At 54.0% G+C, this 12,808-nt stretch overlaps 1 protein-coding gene across 23 annotated transcripts in view; it reads right to left on the bottom strand.

The window, feature by feature from the left end:
• The window catches only part of LOC102464061 (uncharacterized), a 274,304-nt gene extending 262,702 nt beyond the window's left edge, over positions 1 to 11,602 (bottom strand). For 11 of the 23 annotated variants that reach the window (XM_075925504.1, XM_075925478.1, XM_075925574.1 and 8 more), the window contains exon 1: positions 11,272 to 11,600. The gene's annotated coding sequence lies outside the window, so the exon portion shown is untranslated. Of the gene's footprint in view, positions 1 to 11,271 lie in introns of all 23 variants that reach the window. The other 12 variants (XM_075925506.1, XM_075925485.1, XM_075925526.1 and 9 more) reach the window with 3 other exon arrangements.
• Positions 11,603 to 12,808: the final 1,206 nt, after the last annotated feature.

Consider the following 12,808-nt stretch of genomic DNA (forward strand, 5'->3'; position numbering starts at 1 on the left):
CCCTTAATCCGCATTCTGGCCCAGGGCCCTTATCCCCACTGAATAGCAGCCTCTTTCTGAGCCGCTCACTCACCCACTCCCACAATCCCTTCTCCCTGGCATTTGGAGAAACCCTGTCCTGCCGGCCTCGCTCTGTGCTTCCTCCTCGGCTCCCGTCCCGCCCTCTTCTCCTTCCCCCTCCTTGCCTGAGGGGAAACTTGTAATGGCCCAGCAGTCCCTCACTGGCTGCAGGTGTCCCATTAGCCGGCTCTTAATGAGTCCCAGGTGCCCGCCTGTCTTAGTTGCTGGGCAGCCTGTGCCGGGAACAGGAACCTGCTCTTCCCACTGCCCAGATACCCGCCCTCCATCAAACACCGGCAGCCCGCTGCCTTTGGTCTGCCCCGCCTGGGACCGATAGGGTTGCCAGGTGTCCGGTATTCAACCGGACAGTCCGTTGTTTGCACCCTCTGTCCAGTTAAAAAATTCAGAAAATACTGGACATGTGCAATGTCCGGTATTTTCTGCTTTTCCAGCTGGGCACCCAACAGCGGCTGCGATCGGCGCTGGGAGCCCTCAGCTGGTTGCATGTGGAAGCCTGGCGGGGGCGGGAGCGGGAGTGGGGGAAGTGGCTGGGGAGGCGTGGCTGCGATCGACACTGGGCGGATCATGTAGTCAAAATATATGATGTGTGGAGTATTGATTGTTTATAATAATGTTCCCATTCAGGTCCAAGCATAGTTGCTAGTTGCGGTGGTTTTTGTTGTTGTTGTTGTTTTTGCTCAACAAATTTTTAGCACCTGTGTGCGGTATTTTTTGGGAAACCAGCCAGCAACCCTAGGGACCGACGTAGCTACCGTTACGTGGCACAAGCAGCGGGGCAAGTGGGCCAGTCCGATACGCCTACCAGAGAGTTATTTTTAGCCCGTACGGAGTACCGGAAAGACTCCCTGCTAGCATCCCCCCCCACCCCTCCACTGACTGACGCATCTCTCTGTGCAGGGCTGGGCTGAGAGCGCTATGCTACTGGGGTTCCGCTCTTTTTTCCATGCTGCCCTTCCCAGTAGGGAAAGGAGCAGACCTCTCAATCCTGCCCCCACCCCTATCTACACACAGCTCCATGGAGGACCAGGGGGTGGGGCTGGCAGGTCTGCTCCTTTCCCTGCTGGGAGGGGTGGGGGGAAGTAGTAGAGCTGCTGGCAGCTCCTTTGGCTGGCCTGCCACCACCAGCCCCCTCCGCCCCCCCAGGTAATGTAGGACAGGGAGGGGAAGAGTGTGGGAAGAGGCTGGGGCTGAAGTGGAGTTATGTGGGGGTGTCACATGATCCCCCCTCTTAGCTGGGGTTCCCTCCTGGTAAGAACTTCTGTTTCCTCGTGTAACCGCCTCATGCGGATTTGAACCTGGGTCCTCTGAAGTGGCGTATTGGAGCCTCTATTCTCTGAGCTAAAAGCCAGCTGGCTCCCAGCCCACGCTGCCAGGGTCTCCTCAGCATGACTGTTGCTGTGGTCTAGGTACCACTTGCATTGCTCAGTAACCACACTAGGGGTGGGGGTGCACTTGCACCATGGTGCAGGAGTAAGAGCTACTCCGATTGGGAACCAGCTGGCGGCACAGGCCCAAACAAGCAGCCGTCTGGCCAGTCCAAGCAAGGTGCGAGCATTTGCAGCTGAGCTCTTGTTCCGGGAAAGCCCCCAGCTGGATGTGGAAAGACACCGCCTCCCCTCCCCACCCCACTCCCACTCCCACTCCCCCACTCCCGCCTGGGAGCGGAGGGAGGGGTCCCCAGGGCTACGGGAAAGCGGGGGAGGATGCATTTGGAACGGTGGGTGGATCTCTGCCTGGAGGGCAGATCTGGGGTTACCCTGACACTCAGGCAGATGACACATTTTATATCAGAAGGATATTCTCACGTATCGCAACGTCGCAGGCCACATTTCAGCAGCTATCCCTGATCTGATGACTGCGCCTTGCCCTCCCACCCACCACCCCCCAGCTTGCTGGAGTGTCTCAATTACAGAGAGGACAAGTAAACCTCTCCACCCCAACTAGAGGAAAATTGAAAAGACACCAGAACAATGTGCTAGGAAGCCTTCCATCCTCTAAGCCACTTAAGTAGACTCAGGGTGGTAGATTCCAGTCTATATTTGGTACTTATATGGCCCCCCTCCTCACCAGAGTATCACAGTACCTCTGAGGCAGGGAATTGCGATTATGCCCATTCTACAAATGGGGAAACCGAGGCACTGGGAGACTAAGTGACTTGCCCAAGGTGACACCGGGATAGGGTTGCCAGGTAGACCCCACCAAAAAACCGGACACACTTGATTGTGGGCGGGAGGGGAGGGGGGCAGGGCTGGCTGGGAGGTGGGCGGGGCGGGAAGCAGAGCTAGCGCGGGAGGGGTGTCCAGGGGCCGCGGGGATGGCCGGGAGGAAGGGGGAGGACCAGGGGCCGGGGGGGGCTGGACGGGGGAGAGGGGGGCCCGGAGGAAGGGGGGCGGGAAGCAGAGCTGGAGAGGGGGTCGGGGGCCGTGGGGCTGGACGGGAGGAGAGGGGGGCCCGGAGAAAGAGGGGCAGGAAGCAGACCTGGTGGGGGTGGGAGGTGCAGCCACTGGCCACAGCTGGAGTCCTTCGGGTCGTGCCCCCGGCAGGCACTCCCTTTAGTTGCTAGTAGAAGCTGGATGGGGGCGGGGGAGGGGCTGGGAGTCACTCCCCCCTCCCGGCTTCTGCTTGCAACCAGAGGCTCCCAGCCGGGAGGCATGGCCATGATTGGTGCTGGGAGCCTCTGGTCACGTCCAAAAGCCGGGCGGGGGGAGTGGCTGGGAGTCCCGGACCCCGCCCCACCCCACCCAGCTTTTGCACGCGACCACAGGGCTCCTAGTGCCAATCGCGGCCCCGCCTCCCAGTTGCTCTCAAGCCCCCGCCAGGCTTCCGTCCGGCGCCCAGCCGGGAATTCAGAAAATTCCAGACGTTGCACATATCCGGTATTTGCTGAATTTTTTTACTGGACAGACGGTGCAAATACCAGACTGTCTGGTAGAAAACCGGACACCTGGCAACCCTGCACCGGGAGTCTGTGGCAGGGCAGAGGTTCGAACACTGGTCGCTCAACTACTAGGCCTCAACCACTGGACCGTCCTTCCATCCACCATAGCCTTACAAAAAGGAAGAGGACTCTTCTTGCTTCTCCCAAGCAGGGCATGCATGTTTCTAAAGCAGATAAGAACAATCGTGTCACTGGACTTAAAAAACAAATTTGCACATGCAAGCAAATAAATAATGACATTTTGCCCTAGACAAAATTGTTCCCCCCCCAGCAGCTGTCCAGTGGTCCCTCTGAGCTGGGATTCTCACCAGAGATCGTCACAGGGGGCTGACTGGTCCCATCTGGTTAGCAAGACTCCCAGAGCAGAGCAGAGCGCATGGATGGGACTCCATCTTCCTACATCCACCGCTTCTCAAACTGAAAGTCACAGCGCGAAGGAGGACACACAAGAGAGGCCGATAGACACTTAGGCTATGTTTACACTGCCCCTGTTTTGTGCAAAAAATATGGAAATGAGGCAAAGCATGGAATATCGCCATGCCTCATTTGCATAATTAATGAGACTCCATTTTGCGCAAGAGGCTTTTGCACAAACAGGAGCCGTCTACACAGCTCCTTTTTGCGCAAAACCCCCCTCTTGCACAAGAGCCGTTCTTCTGCATTTTTTTTCAGGAAGAATGTCTCTTGTGCAAAAACGGAGCCTCGTTAATTATGCAAATGAGGCACGGTGATATTCCACGCTTTGCCTCATTTGCATATTTTTTGCACAAAACGAGGGCAATGTAGACATAGCCTCAGGGTACGTCTACACTGCAGGGCAAAAGTCAAATTAAGATTAGTAACTTCAGTTGCGTCAATGGCGCAGCTCAAGTCGAAATAACGTAATTCGGCATTTGGCACTGTCTACACAGCAGGAAGTCGAAGGCAGAACACGCTTCCTTCGACTTCCCTTATTCCTCGTGAAGTGAGAGTTACAGGGGTCGGAGAGAGAAGTCCTCCAGCTCGACGTTATTTCGAAATAATGGCTTGCTGTGTAGACATGCCCTTGGAGACCAGCTGAAGGGCTCCCGTGGAATTTCCACGAAGGCTGAGAGGAAGCGGCGGGCGGTGCCGGGTCCTGTTGTCAGTCGCACAGATGCCACGTCACAGACGCCCCGGCCCAGCGCCTGCTACGTTCCAGCAAAGAGGCAGACAGCAAAACAGGCCAGTCGACTGCCTGTCGGGGGGCTGTCTCGCTCACCAGATGGAAGCGCTGTGGTGGAGGAGGCTTGCCCGCAATGACCTGTCCTGTGCACGTGGAGGGGTAAATCAGAGTCACTCCATCTTAGTCAGTAGCTTCACCAGGTTGCCCCACAGACAACGGGCCACCCGTCTCCAGGCCCACAACTCCAGTGCTCGCCTCTCCCACCACCACCACGCAGGGTAAGGCTATGGAAAGCTGCTGTCTAAGGAGCGTTCTATCCATTTAAAAGGCAGAGTCAGCAACCGCCAGAAATGGCTGTTCCGGCAGATGGGCCAACTCCTCTCCTCTCGGAGCAAGGGTTTTGAGAAAGGGTTGATGGGGAGGGGGAGGAGGCGGCTGAAATGCCATTAGTACGAGATTCTGTGAGGCCTGGCGAGGCTGTGAGGGGGTGAGGCCTGGGACTGTTTAAATGAGAGGTGGAGAAGTCTTGTCAGGCCGGTCAATAGAGGCCGAGGGAGCACGTTCACAAGGAGGAGGCCTATTTTCTGCTCTGGCACCCAGCTCGACACGTCGGGATTGTTCGAAGGCAGTGACCCAGCAGGGCTGACAGCCTCCCTGTCCCGTGAACTTGAGGGTGAGACCCCATGGCTATTGTCTCCCCCGGGATGTCAGAAAACACGGCCTGAGGGAAAAGCAGCCGCATTAGCATTTCAATGGGCCCCGTGAGAATGTGCCCGCTGCTCATTAATGGGGGATTTATAAAGGTCTTGGCGGCCATAGACGCTATCCTCAGCCCCGTGGATACCAGACCATCTGCCTTTCAAGCAGCTCTCTGTTCTTAGTCTCCTCTTATCCCAACTGCACACGAGTAGCCGCTCCCAGCTGAGGCAAGCTCCTACCAGCTCAGACAAAAGCATCCGTCCCATTTCGGCTCCTCTTCCCGTTCTGAAGCTTATGGACACAAAGGTTCCCCAGAGTCTGAACTCCAAGAACCAACACATGGGGAGACCCTGCTATTTGAAAAGCCAGCTCTAATATTCAGCAGAGGCAGCCAGCCCTGCCTTTTTGCTACAGCCACGGGTGACGCTTTCTTCTCTCAGCCCTTTCAATGGCTATTATGAAGCCACAGACGTCCACTGCTGCAGCTAAACAAATAGCCCCATTAGCTGGCAGTAGTGGGTTGTTCTCCTCTAGTGGATCAGCACTATAGGGCAAAGAGACACATACTTTGCCAGCATGTTAGTATAATCTCCTTTTTCTCCCACTGCATCTGTTGTTCTGATTGATTGCATCTAGTTAACCCCAAATTTGCTTTAATTCATTGGGTCTCAAGGGACACCAGCATACAAGGATACACTGAACCATGTTGGGTTATCGGGATATTCACAAAGGGCGGGAAAAAAATCTGCAAATTTCTGAGGACTACACAAATCTTCGGGAAGGCTATAATATTCAGGAGTTATCCTGTGCCGTTTTAAAAATTCCACAGGAGTGGAAAGAAAGAAGAAAGGATGAAATCATGCACAGTTTACAAGAACTACACGTCTGAGAGGGGTAGCCATATGAGTCTGTAATTGATATGCCAACAAGTGCCAGCAATGCCCATAGATTAGCCACACTGGACAGTATCTACGACAAAGGATTAATGGACACAAATCAGATATTCAAAATGGTAACACAAAGAAACCTGCAGGGAACATTTTAACCTGCCCGGGCACTCACTCACGGATTTAAAAGTAACCATTTTTCTACAAAGGAATTTCACCACCCAATTACAGAGACAGAGTGCGGAATTGGTATTCATCTACAGATTTAACACTGTTCTCCTGACATTAACTGGATGTCCCATTATAGAGTCAGTTTCCTCTGCCTTTAACAACTATATCTTTACATCAAAAGCTAAGCATGGGACACTTCCAGCCCACTTAATTAGCCTCATTAGCACTGGTTCTACAATTGACAGGTATTTTTTTCTTTGTTGTTATATATATCTCTTGGTTTCTGTTATTTCTACTCCAGCTCATCTGATGAAGTGGGTTTTACCCACAAACTAATGATACTATATATTTTTGTGAGTCTTGGGGGTGCATCTACACTGCACCGTTGGTTGAAATAAGATACACAATTTGAGCTATGCAAATTGCGTATCTTATTCTGATCTTTTTTCAAAATAACCTGCTATTCCGAAATGTCCCCTAGGGTGCATCTACACAGTACCCTAAACTCGAAATAAGATACGCAATTTGCATAGCGCATATCTTATTTCTACACAGCACCAAATTTCGAAATAACACACTATCCTGAGACCTTCCTTAACCCTTCTGGAATGAGGGTTACAGGGATGCCGAAATAGCGCATCTGCTATTTCAAGACCTATCTCAAAATAGCGGGCATGTTCAAAAGATGCGGGTAGCTATTTTGGGATACTTCCAGTATCCTGAAATCGCCCCGCTGTGTAGACATACTTTTACTCCTCCTGGAATGAGGTTTACAGGGATGTCAGAATAGCGAGCCCGTTATATTTCTAAATAATGGGCTTGCTGTTAAGCTGTTGGATAGCTATTCCGGTACCCCGAAAAGCGCTGCAGTGTAGACATAGCCTCAAAGGGCATAACAACTCCCCTTATTTTGAAATATAACGTTCAAGGCAAGCGTTCACACTACCAAGCCTGTTATTTCGAAATAATAGGCTTGTTATTTCAAAATAATAACTCCTGCCTGTGAGGAGGAATAAGCTTCTTTTGAAATAGTTATGTTGGGAGTTATTGTTTCAAAATAACTTATTTCAAAATAACCTGGTAGTGTAGACATAACCTAAGGTGCCGCAGAACTACTCATTGATTTTAAGAACTATAAGGACTTGACTTAGAAAGAAAATCCATGAAGGAAGCACCAGGAAATTAGAAAGAAACAGGAGGAAGAATCCTGTACAGTATATAAATATCGCAGGAAGAGACAGCATCTGCTGTCTCTGCTCCAGGTTGTAGTGAATCCACATGCATCGAGTTTACACACACACATGCACTGCCAAACAAAAAACTCCTTTCTGATAGATAAGGTGGTAAATACTGTTATGGCAGGATGCTGCTATTATACATAGTCTTATAGGTTCTTTTCCTTGTTTAGAAAAATCAACCTTATGCAGCTAAATTCAACCTAAACTCCTAGTGTAGACCAAGCTTTAGCCTGGGAGCTGTGAACAGTCTTTGAAGAAAGGCTGCATTGTGGTTAGTGTTGCACTACGCTTTTTGGGGAGCTCTGGCAAGCAGCAAAAAAGTTTGTTATCTTCCTTAATCTTTCTAACTAGGATTAATTTGGGGGACAAAGTTGCTTTCTGGGAACCAAGCATTGATTTGGGAGCTGAGGTTTCCAAAACGGGGGAGAGGTTCCCCCTGCATAGGCCACTTGTGACCACCTCGGTCTACAATGGAAACAAAGAAACTGCACTCCTTGTCACTAATTTCTCCTGCAATAGAAAATTGACTTGCCAGAAGTCAGCATCGGCCATTGCTCTACAGGGGGGCAGCTACACATAGGGTATGTCTACACTACCCCGCTAGTTCGAACTAGCGGGGTAATGTATGCATACCGCACTTGCTAATGAAGCCCGGGATTTGAATTTCCCGGGCTTCATTAGCATAAGCGGGGAGCCGCCATTTTTAAATCCCCGCTGCTTCGAACCCCGTGTAGCGCGGCTACACGGGGCTCGAACTAGGTAGTTCGGACTAGGGTCCTATTCCGAACTACCGGTACTCCTCGTGAAACGAGGTGTACCGGTAGTTCGGAATAGGCACCCTAGTTCAGGCCCCAACACCAGCAGGACCCCAGGGCCATCCTCTCTATTTTACTGCTCAGCTATGAGCCCTAGAATCAGAACAACCGTTCACAGAGATCGATATATATATAATAGGACTCTGAAATTTCCTGTTTGAAAAATTCTTGCCACTGCTTTATCCTTTCAGTGTCATGGCATCTACAACACTTTGCTTGTGAGGTTTCTTGGTGTGTGTGGTTTTTTTGGGGGGGGTACAGTATTAATTTCATTTTTCCAGGTTTATTTTTAGCAATCTGAATTTCCTGTAGGTGTCCAAAAAATCAAGGGATTACAGGGCTCTTTGCATCTACTGGAATGAATAATCTCTGGAATTTCTTTGCCATGCTCGTGTAATGGCACAATATTAAAGCACACTCGGGAACCTGCAGTGCACACCAGCAGGGTCGACATGGCTCCATGAATGTGCAACACATTGGTGTGTTTTGGAAATCACAATCCCATACTCTGCATTGCTGCTCTGTGTAGATAAGCCCTCAGATACACGTAACCATTTCTGGGGTTTATTGGATAAACACTGGAGCTGTGTCTAGACTGGCCAGTTTTTCCGGAAAATCAGCTGCTTTTCTGGAAAAACTTGCCAGCTGTCTACACTGGCCCTTGAATTTCCACAAAAGCACTGACTTCCTACCGTAAGAAATCAGTGCTTTTTGAGGAAATACTACGCTGCTCCCGTTCAGGCAAAAGTTCTTTTGCACAAAAGTTTTGCACAAAAGGGCCAGAGTAGACAGCTGAGATTTGTTTTCTGCAAAAAAGCCCCGATCGCGAAAATGGCGATCGGGGCTTTTTTGCGGAAAAGCGCGTCTAGATTGGCCACGGACGCTTTTCCGCAAAAAGTGCTTTTGTGGAAAAGCGTCCGTGCCAATCTAGATGCTCTTTTCCGAAAATGCTTTTAACGGAAAACTTTTCTGTTAAAAGCATTTCCAGAAAATTATGCCAGTCTAGACGTAGCCCAGGGCTATGTCTACATTGGCAAGATTTTGCACAAATACTTTTAACACAAGAGTTTTTGCGACTTTTAACGCAAGAGTTTTTGCGTTAAAGTATTTGCGCAAGACAGCGTCTACACTGGCATGTGCTTTTGCGCAAAAGCATCCGTGCCAGTGTAGACGCTCTCTTGCTCAAGAAACCTCCGATGGCCATTTTAGCCATCGGGCTTTCTTGTGCAAGAAATTCATGTTGCCTGTCTACACTGGCCTCTTGCGCAAGAACAGTTGCGCAAGAGGGCTTATTCCTGAGAGGGAGCATCATAGTTCTTGCACAAGAAGCCCTGATTTCATACATTAGAACGTCAGTGTCCTTGCACAAGAACACACGGCCAGTGTAGACAGGCAGCACGTTTTTGCGCCAAAGCAGGCACTTTTGCGCCAAATCATGCCAATGTAGACACAGCCTAGGGCTGTCAAGCAATTAAAAAATGTAATTGCGATGAATCGCGTGCGCCTCCCCTTTGAATAGCAGCGGTGGTGTTTCAACGGGGCAGCATTGCATGGAGCCAAGCATCAGCTGGAGTCTCCAGCTGACCCCCGGCTCCATGCAGTGCTGCCCCTTGGAAGCGCTGGGGCGGCGTTTCCAAGAGGCGTGTATTAGGAGCCTGGGATCAGCTGGAGACTCCAGCTGGTCCCCGGCTAAGCGTTGCAAAGCCCCTTTAAAGAGCTGCCCTACAGGCCAGAGAGATGAGGCACAGAGCACCTGCTATTTTGCCAGCAGGCTTGGGACCTGACTGAATGCCTGTAAATCCTAGTTCTACCAACAGCGGAGAGTCCTGGGCTCAGATTCAATCCTGCCACACCCAGGCTGCTGTGGGGAAGTGGATGGGGCTGAAAGCAGGGCTTGGCCTTTGATGCATCGCCCCCCCCCCCCACCCCAGTGATGCTAGAAAGCCCATGCAATGTGGGGCAGCAATCCTGGCAGTCCATGCCCGGGGGGGGGGGGGGTGTCATTTGAGATGTAGTGGGGGGAGGCAGCTGTGTCAGCATATAGGACAAGGGTGGGGGATCTCAGGCTCCAGATGTGGCCCCTGGCTTGCCTAGCTCCGGCTCCCCAGGCTCAGGGCTCCCCCTACAGCGGGGAGCCGGTACTGGCGCTCCAGCCCTGTGGCCCCCATGTGGCTCCTCCCTATGGGGCAGATGTGCCAGCACTGGCTCCTGGAAGGATATGGGGAATCCTGGTGCCTCGCAGGCCAGAACCAGGCAAGTCCGAGGCTGGATCCGACCCATGGGCTCTGCCTGCATGAACTGCCACACCCGCTTCCCTGGCTTAGGAGTGGGGGGGGACACGGAACCATATGCAGCCCCACGGAGCTGCACCAGTAGTAGCCCCCCCCATCGCCCAGATCCCCCACCCTCAGGCTGCTCCTACACCCTACCTCCCCCTAAAGCCCCCCATAGCCCACTCCTGTACCCTCCCTCCTGCCCACACCCCAAGCTCTCTTCCTAGAACCCCTCATTTTGGGCCCCACCCCATAGCCTGGGGGGGAGCCCCCAAAGTCTTGTAGCCCAGGCTCCACTAGGCTCGCGTGTGCGAGGGGAACGTGGGGAGTCAGAGGCTTCTCACTTGTGGGCAGGCCCCGACCGATTTTTCTGCGGGCCAGCGGCTCCCGACCCAAAAATGGTTCCCCACCCCCGCGACAGAACGTTCTGTGTCCGCCAGACACTCAGCCCTCTCCTCTGCGATTCGGTTTTATCCTGAAAAGCCGGGGGAGGCAAAAAGCGGAAGACATCCCCGCGCACAGAGATGCAAAAGTTGGGGGGGAGGGGAGGAACGACCCCCCCTTTCCCGACAGCAAACCATGCCCCGCCGTGCAGCACAGAGCGCTTCTATTAGGCAGTACCCCAGAGGCCCTGCCATGCAACACCAGGGCTAGCGCACGACTCCGGAGAGCAACGTGCCTCCGGCATCCTAATGACCCAGGTTTTAAAGAAGTCATCTCGGCTCCCACAGGCAGGCAGGCGTGTCCCCCTCCCTGCCTCTCTCCCCCCCGCACTGCTAGCACACGGCGCGTGCAACACACCGACAACGTGGGACGGAAGTGAATGCACCCCCCGGGTTGCAGATTTTTCTCCCCCTCTCACCCCTTTCCCTTTGTCGCGTCCAATCGCTTGCTACGGTTCTGTGACCGTTTCTCACGACGGGATTCGTTCCGCGGCCGCGACGAAGAGCAACCCGCGGGCCGGCCGGTACCGATGTATATTGCCTCCAGCGAGAGTGGCAGTCACCAGCCCTCGCACCCCTTACCTGTGTGAAGCCTTCACATTTTGGATTTCCCCCCGGGCACAGGAAGGATACAATCATCCGACGCCTTCGAATTCCTCCGTCCCGCCAAGGTCCAGCCCTCACCAGCCGTCCTTCCGAGCATCCCCCCCGGACGGCGTGCGGGTTCGCCTGCGTAATCCCCGAGTTGCTGGAGCCCCAGTCCGGAGACGCGCCGGGCCCACTGGCCGGAGTGCAGCCCTCCGCACAGTTGGAAGAAGTTATGAAGCAGGAGGAGGGGCTGCTCTTTATTTCTGGGACGAGGGCTGACAGGGATGGGCTGCGCTCGGCGGAGGGGCCTTTTCCTCCCCTCACGCTTTTGACAGGAATGTGCGGAGGGGGGGAAGGGAAAGGAGAGAGCTCCCTCGTGGGCAAAAATACATGAAATAGCTGCACAGAGCAGGAATGTCGGAACAAGGCCTCCCGGCACACCTGAGGGGAAGGGAGGAGAGGGGGGCAGGCTACATTACAAAGGGGGCAGAGGTGAGAGAGGCGAAGGGAACGCAGCAGCAGGATGGCCAGCCTGGTCCCACAAGGCCGTGGGGTGGGGAGGTGACTGCCTCACGGGCTGCAGGCCGCTGGCTGGGAGGACGGGCCATTTCTAGCAATTGGCGATTGCTAGCTGCCGCTCAAGGGGCAGATACCATCCGACGCAGTCCCCTTTGCGTCTGTGCTGCACCCGCTGTGGGGGCCTGGCGGGGGGAAGGGAGGGTGTAGGGACCACTCCGCAAAACACCTGGCCAGGCACGGACAAGAAACACAGCAGCCCTTTGCCCCGAGTGTCTCAATCCACCGGGCCAACGGGCTGTGTAAACACGGGCAAAATAAGTCCCCTCCCGCCGTTCACGGGGCGGGACTTGCCGCTGCGGCGCCTCCTGCTGGTAGCTCTGGGGAAATTCGTCCTTTCTCAGCAGGGCGCCTCTGTCTGGCGGGGGTCTCCCCCGTCCGCACTCCTGTTCCCGACCCGCGGCGCTCCCCGACTGCGGCAACACCGCTCTCCGGTAGGGCCCACGCCAGCGGTCTCTCATGCCCCCTTCCAGGGGTATCGGCCGGCCGCCATCCAGCAACTGCCACCGTGGCCAATGCAGCCTTCATCTAGCCCCTCACTTCAGGGCAAGCCACAGGCCTTGCAGGCCACACAACCATGGCGGCCAGATACGGTACAAGGGGGAAAGGAGGGACCCAGGCCCACCCGTTGCTCTGGGTCCTGACCCAGGGAGCCTCTGGCAGCAGCCTTGTCCTGCCCTCCTCTGCTCCCCTTCACTGCCTCGTCTCCTGGAACCTCCCTGTCTAGCCCCCCTGAGCCTGCCCAGCTCTGCTCTAGGAAAGATGCTTCTCCAGGAACCAGGCTTGCACCTTCCCTGGACAGGGCGTAACTGACTCACTCTACTGGGCAGCTCTTTATATACAGGTCTGCCCCAGCAAGCTACACCCGGATTGGCTCCTTAAAAGCTGCTGCCTGACTGGCCAGGGCTCTGTGCAGTCTCCCGCCTGCCGGCTTTAACCCCTTCCCAGCCAGGCT

The sequence above is a fragment of the Pelodiscus sinensis genome, chromosome 1 (assembly GCF_049634645.1).
Source record: "Pelodiscus sinensis isolate JC-2024 chromosome 1, ASM4963464v1, whole genome shotgun sequence".
In the NCBI taxonomy this organism is placed as follows: domain Eukaryota; kingdom Metazoa; phylum Chordata; order Testudines; family Trionychidae; genus Pelodiscus; species Pelodiscus sinensis.